Raw genomic sequence first — 10,127 nt, forward strand, 5'->3', positions numbered from 1 at the left:
GCTCTGCTCGCTCTCTCTCTCTCTCCCTCGCTCTCTCCCCTCTCTCTCCTCTGCTCTGAACGAGCGCCTGCACGCGCGGCTCATGGAACGAGCCACTGAGCACAACGTCCAATAGACAGCCGCTGTAATTATGACTATGGATGAGCCAGGTGCGTAAATCATCCCCTCTGCGTCAGAGCGCACGAAGCCATGCTGCCTGTATTATAGCTTTTATTTGATTTAACTCGCGCTGGAAAACAAAAAGCAGGATGACTTATTATTATTACTACTACTACTACTATTATTATTTATTTATTACTCAATAAAAGGCCTTAAGCATAATTAGATTTTGGGGCCCTTTATCATGCAGTGCCGTTAATAAAGCAGTAAATTACATCATCGTCATCAAAACTTCAGCGTCACATTATTATGTCAATATCATAGCAACCACATCTTTGCTAATGTTTTTCTCCATAAGAAGTAAGTTATCCAAAGTCCATAGTATTGCAAAGAGGCAGTGGCATCATTTTCGCCCCGCCTTCCAAATATCTTGTGCACACAGAGGTTAAAGTGTTAGCTCAATGCTAACACTTTAAATGCTAAAAAGTAAATACTTCCTTGACTTTCTTCATGTCAGCTACCACTGTAAACATGCTTGCTAACAAAATACTTCATTTATCTAATCTAAAATGCAATCAAATACAATGATAGTGAAATGCTCTAGGGCGCCCCCGGTGGTCATGGGGCCCTAAGCAAGTCCTTAGCTTGCTTATGCCATTTTCTTGAGTCCAATATCGATACCACAACTTTGAATAGTGATACCAGGCGTGTGTCGTGTTGTATGTAGTTTAACACAAGTCGTGTTTCCACCCAGAGGTGCACGGACAGGACAGGCCCACCGGGCAAATGCTTGGGGCCCAAAATATTAGTTCGCTTCTTTGCCCGGGGCCCAGAGTCCAGGATCGACTCTGTTTCCATCAGCAATAGTAGCAACATAACCAACCGTCACTGTGGAGCTAGACTGGCTCCACCCACGACAGTCAGCTGACTTGGCGACAGACTTTGCGTTTTTTACAGACGCCCACAGTCTTAAAAAAACAGCCACACCCCCAGCAGAGCGAACGGTTGTCCTCCACTGTTGTTTGTTGTGTCTCATTCATTTCATCGTCACGCTGCATATCTCGCTGACACAGACATCCGTGGTGCAGCAGCCACTCCCACCCTCTCCACACACCTGTCTCTCATCTCTAATCAGCCTGCTACACAACCTCCTCAGTGCCAGATTGTTCCTCTGCATTATGCATGACTCTCCAGCGTTCACTCCCTGACTTCTTACCTGTCCCCGACCCGTCTCCTCTGTCTCGGACCACGAGCGTTGCCGCAGCCGCAGCTGTTTTAGTGCCGGTTTCTGTAAGAGAACTGTGATCTGCTGCATGGGTTTTGGCAACTATTCACCTCACCAATCCTGGAGATTTGCATTTGGGTCTTACACTACCACGTTTATTTGTGAACTGCATAACATATTCAACAATCATAAGAAAATTGTCACTTAAGTGTTACTTGAACACCACTTTACTGTGTATGTAAATCACCATAGAACAATGTAATGTCATAGTGTCTGTATTTCTCGAACAATAATACATTTAATGAAGTAAATAGACTCTTTAGGTGTAACATAAACACTGTTAGATTTACTGTGTACCTACTTTACTTTACGGGCATGTCCCAAAGACACACCACAAGTCCTCCTCACACTCTAAATGTAATTACATAGCGAGTGAGTGAGCGAGAGAGTTGAATTCCCTGCATGTGCACTCATACTTGTCCAGTACAGCTGATTCAGATTAGTGAGATTTATCGCTGGTTTATTTGCTCACTCGTGAGTAACTACTCCTACTCGTACACTACTGTGTTGTGTTGGTAGCGTAATTGCAGTCTAATTCTAATTCTCTCAACACCTCTGTTCTCTCAGTTCTTCACATCTTTGCGTGACCTTGTGACATTTTCATCAAGGTAAAGAAAGAAATGATTTGGAAAGCAATTAGGAGGTGGTAATTATTCTGTTTTCACCCCTGCACTCTCTGGATTCCCGTTGGCGGGAAGAAAAAACAACACACTGTAAAGACATTCTTAATAGTTTATGTCTACACACTTTATAGAAGCAGAGCCGTCTCCAATATCGTCCTCAGGAGACCGCCCTCTTTATTGTGAGCTGTACAAAGCTTGATATATCCGATCAGAGCCGTGTTTCTGCCTCCACTTTTCTCGACTGCATTCGCAGGGGTTTCCCCAGAAGAAGAATGAGTTGATTTACAGCTTCTACTTCCAGGCTCGCAAACAGCAATAAACAATAGAGACCCAAACACTAAACGAACCCTTAACACTTTAATGTTTAGCGACTGCTTTTGCTGCTTTGAGGCCGAGGTTTGACACTGTTGGCAAATTTGATGACAAAAGAAACAAAACTGGCCTCTGTAGGAAAAGCCAGTGGTGTAGTGTGGTCTACTGTAGTGGGCGTACTGTCAGCATGGGTTGCCAGACCAGCAGCACAATAACCTACCAAAAAGCATGATGAATTTTATTAAATTTAGGGTTTTTAATGAAAACAACAGTCATCTCTACTCGTTGAGTTGATACATATCAATGCCCATTTTTAAGTGGTTATACGGAAATCCTGGCCTTTTTGTATCACATGGACTACACCACTGGGAAAAACCTATACTTGTGTCAGTATTGGATGTTAGTTTCACTCCAGCCAGAGAACCAGAAAAGAAAATGAGCAAAATCTTCCTTCTTTCTATTGGACATTTGGACACGGCTGCTGTCATACTATCATAAGACAGTGTGTAGCTTGATGCAGTGGAGACAATGAGGCAGCTGAAGTGCTATATCTGTCCCACACTCAGCGACAGGGTCTTTCAAAAACATGTTTAAAAAACTGCGACAACAGAAAAAGGAAATAGAAATGAAAAACGTCTTTCACAGAACAGGTGACATTTTTTATTCTGACAGGATCATCAAAAGAACAGAGGACGCACAGGCCCGTGAGCTTTTCTGGTGTAAACAAGTGGGACAACAAATGTCCTGAATGTGAAGACCCTGGTTTTTGTCTCACAGACTGACAGGACAGAAAAACATCCAAACAACAAATGATCATCTTTGCTCCCACATCATCCCCGTTTCTGTCAACATGTCACTGACTCACCACGTCATTTACAACACCTGAGCGTCTGTCACCGCTCAGGCGGCCATCGCTCCAACGAGGTCAACGTGAGCGAAACCAAATGACTGCGAGGACAGATCAATTCCAGGTCCAATTTCCTGCGAACGACCATGTTTTGACAGACTGCATCAGTATTACAGCCTTCTGTGCAAGAACCATGGCAATTCACTCACTCACTCATTGTAAACCCCCTCTATCTGCCACATGGTCTCACCCAGGACAGGCTGCCAGTCACAGGGCCAACGCGTAGAGACGAAGCACCGCTCACTCGTACTCAATCTCGAGCGTCTGATTGACCTCTGCATGTGTGAAGAACATGAAAAGACCATACAGAAGGACCCTCGCTCGAAACTGAGGCAACAGTGCGAGCCACTACTCCACCGTGTGACCCCATGGCAATTCAATAAACCAATTTTCACTTTCATCTCAGAAGGCATTACTTTCACAATCAAAAATAAAGAGCAAATCTATGAAATTCTATTTAAAAAAGTGCACTTTTCATCCAAAAACCAACATGAAAACGTCGCTGACACACTCTTTACATCTCAAACCTGTTACCCTCTCATTAATATAGCACTTTGGGGATAATTAGCAAGAGTGACACTGCCTTGTGGCAGGAGGCTGGCACAACAAAAAACACAAAAAGAGATTCACAATAACATGACATTTTATGTTTAAAGATTTAGCTGCAAGAATGCAAACTCCAAATGTGTGAGTGATACCAGGCGTGTCACTCAAAGCCGGCGTGCGACTCATAACCATGACATTTCATATCTGCCAGTCACTGGTTGTAATTTAAGCGTTTTTGCATCCCATAATCACCACCGGCAGGAAGAACAAGCTGCTGGTCTCAGGTGATGTAAATGAGGCTGATTGTGATGACAAGTGGTTCACTTCACCACGCGTGGTCAAATCACTGGCTCCGAACAGCAAGTGCTGCTCAGACGTGAGGCTCCTTCTGTCATGAGGCGTTCAAACGACTCCACAACAGTTTCCTCACGCCGCTGCTGTGAGTGACGCTCAGTTGACTATTAAACAGCTGTTTCTCTGTAGAAATACATCACAATGCTTTTTATGATGACTCCCATTCATGCATTTATTCATTCATTATTTATGTCAACAACTATGAATGACGTGGTTATTTTGTGGCTTTTAGCTGATGCAGTACATCCTCATTTCCTCAAATGGTGGCGCCGCGGCAGGCATTGCAGTCTTACAGCAAGAGGATCACGGGGTTCGGATACCGATTCTTGGTGGAGTTCTCCGTGTCTTACAAGTAAGTTACAGACTTTGATTTTCTGGACAATGACTTTCCTGATAATGTAAAGCCTATAACAGTGGTCAGCCGGCAGATGATTTCTAACAAATCTGATCTTAAATGATCAGAATCAGCTTTATTGGCCAAGTATGTGAACACATACAAGGAATTTGACCCAGCACACGCTGTACATTACATGCATACATAAACATAACATGACAGACATTTAACTGGAAAGAACAAGGACAACCAAGAAAATTAAAAAATAAAAGTTTCATATTGAGAGAGCTTCAGAGCTTTTATTCTGAAAATTATTCCAATAGATTCTGTTGCCAGAATTGACAGTTAACCTAAACTACTGCTAAGACTGTCTTTTTGCTGTAAATGTCTGTAATATAACTTCTTGCATCCGTGAGGCTCAAAGAAGAAGATTAAAATTGAAATATTAAATATTAGGTTTAAGGCAGCAGACGTGGGTTTTTGTTCCTGATGCTTTAAGGCACTTTGCCTGATGATGATGATGATGTTTTGGCCCTCGACCACATTTACTTGCTGATCCCTGGCCTATAAGAACAGCCTAATAGCAAAAATATATGAATAATATGTGTTTATCTGCTCATTACATACCAATTCCTGAACATTTGTCTCCACTAATACACCTAATGCTATTCCCACTGCACTCAAATCACACACACATAGGCCGCACTGACACGTACATGTGTGCATGCATGTTTAGAAATGTCACGGTGTAATTCGAACACCCTTCAGGGACTCGAGTGGCCCACCAACAACTGCCGGCTCCTGATGAGACGTGCCAGATGGTACCAAAAAAAGAAAAAGCACAATATCAGCCACATTTACGGATGATTAGCCATCTGCCAGAACATACAACAGCTACCGCTGGAGTTTTTAACTGTACTTTTCATTTGTCATGAACTGAAAACACTTTCAGGGACATGAATATTTAAATTCAATCTGTCAGTCGGTCCCCTTCTCTAAAGCAGACATTTAATTTGGACAGCTGTCCAATCCACTCTTAGGGATTTGTTGAATAAAGTGTGTCCAACTCTGCTATACTGGGTGACCTGGCTGCCCATACACTTCAGGAGAATGATTTTATTTGCAATTATTTGGTCTTTACATTATAGACCAAATAAATATTTGCTGGCAGTGAAGATCACCATCAAACTATTTCAACATGAATTCAGTCTCTTTATCGCTGATGTTGTCTTCTTCTGTGTACTATTAATATTTCTGGGTTTAATAATACTATTACTAGGATTAGACATGGAGCGGTGGAGGTGGGGGAGGAGGCGGGGGTGGGGGGATTGTAGACACAGCGGCTCTGCAGATAGAGAGGAAAAGCAGCGCTACACACAAAACAGTTTCTTCCCTCGGGTAACTTCATCTCCAGGGATGTGCAACAGTAACTATGGAGCATGTGCAGAGTCCCAAGGCCAGTTTGGGTTTAGTTGAGTGTTTTCATTTATATTTAAGCATTTAGCCACAAAAAGAGGAATAAGCTACGTAGAAGAAGTCTTGGAAAGAAACCCACTAGATAGGAACAGTGGACTGACAGAGGGTGAGAGCACAGAAGGAGATTGTGCAGGGGAGGGGGTCAGAAGATGCTCTTGGAAGAGCTGGGTCTTCAAGAGCTTCTTGAAGACAGACGGGGACGCCGCTGTTCTGGTAGCGCTCAGCTGGTCCTCCTGGATTGTAATGTGAGACGAGACCCGTTTATCCGGGCTTGGGACGGCACGAGGAGGACACTGGATGTGGCCCCTCCTTGGTTACGATCAATTTACCCAATCAATGGGGAGCAGTGGGGATTGGGTACCTTTCTCGAAGGTAACCCGGGCCTTGACCTGTCGGAATTCCTTCCGGTTACAAATCCTGTTCCCTTGCCACTCAGCCATGGGCTGAGTGTCACTAATTCTATTGTAACTATTCTTTCATTTCTCTTTTATTGTTATGATCATTCTTTTATGACTATGCATTATTGACTGTATTTGCTTTGTGTGAGGTCCTCGCGTTCATGAGAGGAATAATGACAATTTATCATTGTTATTAAACCAGTGAATCTCTGGTCATCGTGGTAATTGATGCAACAGTCTTATTGTCCGTCTACACACTACTTGATTTAAGGCAAGCTGTCTTGGACGTGTTATTGTACCAGGGCGATGAAGTAATTGTATAAACTGTGAGGGATGTTTTACACAAACTTACTGTTTATTTTCACATTCAAATAGGAGTAAGAGGAAGAGATAACGGCAGGGAAACAGAACTGAAGTGAGGAAAAAAATCATTACAACATTGACTGTCTGCGTGTTTTACAGCTACATGCACAAGGGCACTTCAAAAAGTAATTCTCCTGACCCAGGAAACTTCACATCCTGCCCGCCTTACAATGGCATTTGGCCTGTGCAGTAATATATTATGAATTTCTCCTCCATTGACACAATTATTAGAACTACACATCACCTCGGCCATAAAAGTGATAACAAACAGGGCCGGAACCAGAGGGGGGTTAAGAGGGGGCTCAACCCCTCATTTAGCTGTATACGTCTAATAAAGATCCATGTAAAATGTCAGTTGGAGATTGCATTACTATATTATTGATTTCAATGGAAAATCATTCATAAATAATTTACCACATATTTACCACTCTTCTTAATGTATGTTCTTTTTCTTTCTTTACATTATAATTACACAAAATTAATTGTTTATTTACTTTACCCTGACATGGGAACTCAAGTGGTCATATGTGGAACCTTTCTAATTGTCCCCCCACGTTCACTTTTGGGAAATCCACCTGGTATAAAAAGGTGTGCCTTGCCCTGACCTCCCTGGGCACAGATAAGTGCTGCCCACTGCTGCTGCTCCTGATTCGTGGGTGCTCTACTCGTGTGTAACAAAGAAATGCAGAGGTTAAATTCACAATCACTGGTGGTGTGTGTGCAAAAATAACTCATTCCAGTCTCCTGATTTTCAGAGGACATGACTTTTGTGCACAGTGTTACAGAGATGCCGGGAATTGTCTAAAGGACTCCTGTGGTATAATGAACCTGCTGAATACATTAAACATAAATGGAGAAAATGGAACACTGACTGCGAGCTCATATGGAACCTTTTTTTAAAAATGGAGATACCTGTGCTGATAAATGAGGCTTTGGATTTCTGAGTGTTTATATTCTACTGCAGCTTGTTAAAGAAAGTGTTTTCTTGGTTAGTCTTTCTCCTCCTTAATCCTGCTTTGAACAGTTGACCATAAATCTTCAAGCCTGGTGCCAAAGCTGTTGGAGGGAGTTGGGAAAGAGAAGCAGAGGCTTTCACAGTCACAATATAGTGTCGCGTGCTGACTTTGCAGTCACTTTAAACACTTTAGTTCATACCTGCTGAGATCGGAGATCAAAGCCACCACTCACAATGATATTCGTGAGGCTTCGTTCTCGGCCTCTTTATATTCTGCACACACTTTGCCGTGAAACACGTCCTCCAGTTTCAGACAGTTTTATAACGGCTTTTTGAGGAACACAGGACTTGACAGTGTTGTCCAAAAGCTCAGTTTGGGCTGTGTCGTGTTTGAGCCAAATGTAAAAACATGATGTGATTGGCTTGCACCAGTTGGTGTATTTGCATACCGTGTTTTGATTGGCTGCTGCTCACACTGCCGCTTGGAAAGGTGGACATTTCTTGACACAGTGCGGGAAAAGCAAAGAACCCTTGGGCAACGCTTGCTCCATTTAAAGTGAATGAGAAATCATGCATGTGTGAATCTGTCATTATCTGGCAATATTTTGTGATAAACTGTGCAAAATGAATGGAGGGTGCAGGTTAATAGCAGATGGAATTTTGTTTCCATGGCGACCCATACATAAATCAAGTGATCTGCATCAATCCACATGCATGTTCAAAATTTCTCCTGAGAAATGTTCTTACTGTTGTGTTTTCTTAAGCCTTTTCATGTGTTTGTATTCTATTCTTCTTTGGCTTATACAAATCAACCTAAAATAAAATAAACTCTGCAGTTTCCCTCAGTATTAGCAGCCTCGATGGAAACGCAGCATAAGAGTACATGCTTGATCTCCTCTTGGTACAAATTAAGATTTTGGGATAACAAGAAAGGCTCCATCAGCTGATCTCATCGGTGATGTAGATAAGGACAAGGCCACTTAACGCTTTGAAAGTATTTTACAATCAATTTGGAGACTAATGAGGTGTTGGAGGTGTCAGAGGACAGATTCTGTAGGAGAGAAAAATGATTTCTGGGTCAAAAGGCACTGGTCATATAGATTTAGACAATTTATTGATTATTATATGATTATCACCTGCACGTGAAGATCTGCAGGCATCTGATAACGTCTTTCTTCTCCCACAGCACTGTCACTTAATATTTTCCTTTTGTTGGACCATGACAGATTTGTACTGCTCTAGTAAATGAGCAGTTTGTTTTCTAAAATACTCAGACCAGACCGTGTGGCACAAACAGCAATGCCACAAACACGTAAAACCCCCTTCTTCCTCCTTCTGATGATCGACAGCAGTTGTGATGTCGATTAGATATTTGCAAAACAAGCTGTTGAATGGGTACACATAATAAGGTGGCAAGTGAATTGAAAGAAATCCCAAGCTCTGCTCACTTTCTCCAGTAAATCTGCTGCTGTGGAACATTAGCACAGGAGGGTTTGTTTTAATGGGAGCTGGTGAGCAGCTCTGCACACATGCCGCCCCAGTGTTTTGCTTTTTTGTTATTCTGTGTTTCTTTTTTTTCTGACTGAACAGATCTTCTGATCTGACTTCTTCTACCGCTTTATCCTCCACATGAGGCTCGTCGGGGGGGCGCTGGTGCCAATCCCAGCTGACACAGGGCGAAAGTCCATCACAGGGTCACATGGAGACAAACAACCATCCACACTCACGCCTACGGTCAATTTAGGTGATTTAACTAATTCAATGTCAATTCTTTGGTCCATGAAAGTTTTACATGATGATCCTCTGAAACATTTCCCAAATCCAAATACAATGTCCGAACTTCAAATGGATGGCATCATTCTAATGGAAATGTATGCTCAGCTATTTATGTAGGATTTGAGACCCTGTTTTTTTTGCCCTTGATGAACTACTCATATCCCAAATGACCCCACAGAGGTGATTCCTTTGATTCCCTCCTTAAAGATCAATACATAATGTGCTAGAGTGAGAAGGTTTGCCGTGTCAATCTGAGGACTGCGCGATCATTGACTCATCTCTCTGCCCACTTATATCTGCTCATTGTCATACAGGGATTGATGCAATCTCAGCAAGCAACGTTGATACACTGCCCTTCCATTACAGAGCAGTGCATGATAACTTAATATTCTATTGATCCCAGTGGGGCACTTGTTGTTTAGATGCTTCCTCAGAGGTCAGGGCCTGCCACAGAAAGGCCATGCTTTAGTCAAGGAGACTTGATAAGTGTAGCGAAGACAGAGGACATCACTGGTTCAAGGACTCAACTTATTGATTATATGTGACCTAATGATGGATGGGATCAGTTGACTTTGCAGGTCACCTGAAATTTGTAAACAGCTGTTTACACGAGCTAATTAACAGGAATTGGCACTTAATTTTACTATTTTGAATTCTGAATAACAGCACTAGGTCCATGGTTCTTAAAATGTGGCACAT

This window comes from Solea senegalensis, linkage group LG5 (assembly GCF_019176455.1).
Source record: "Solea senegalensis isolate Sse05_10M linkage group LG5, IFAPA_SoseM_1, whole genome shotgun sequence".
NCBI lineage: Eukaryota > Metazoa > Chordata > Actinopteri > Pleuronectiformes > Soleidae > Solea > Solea senegalensis.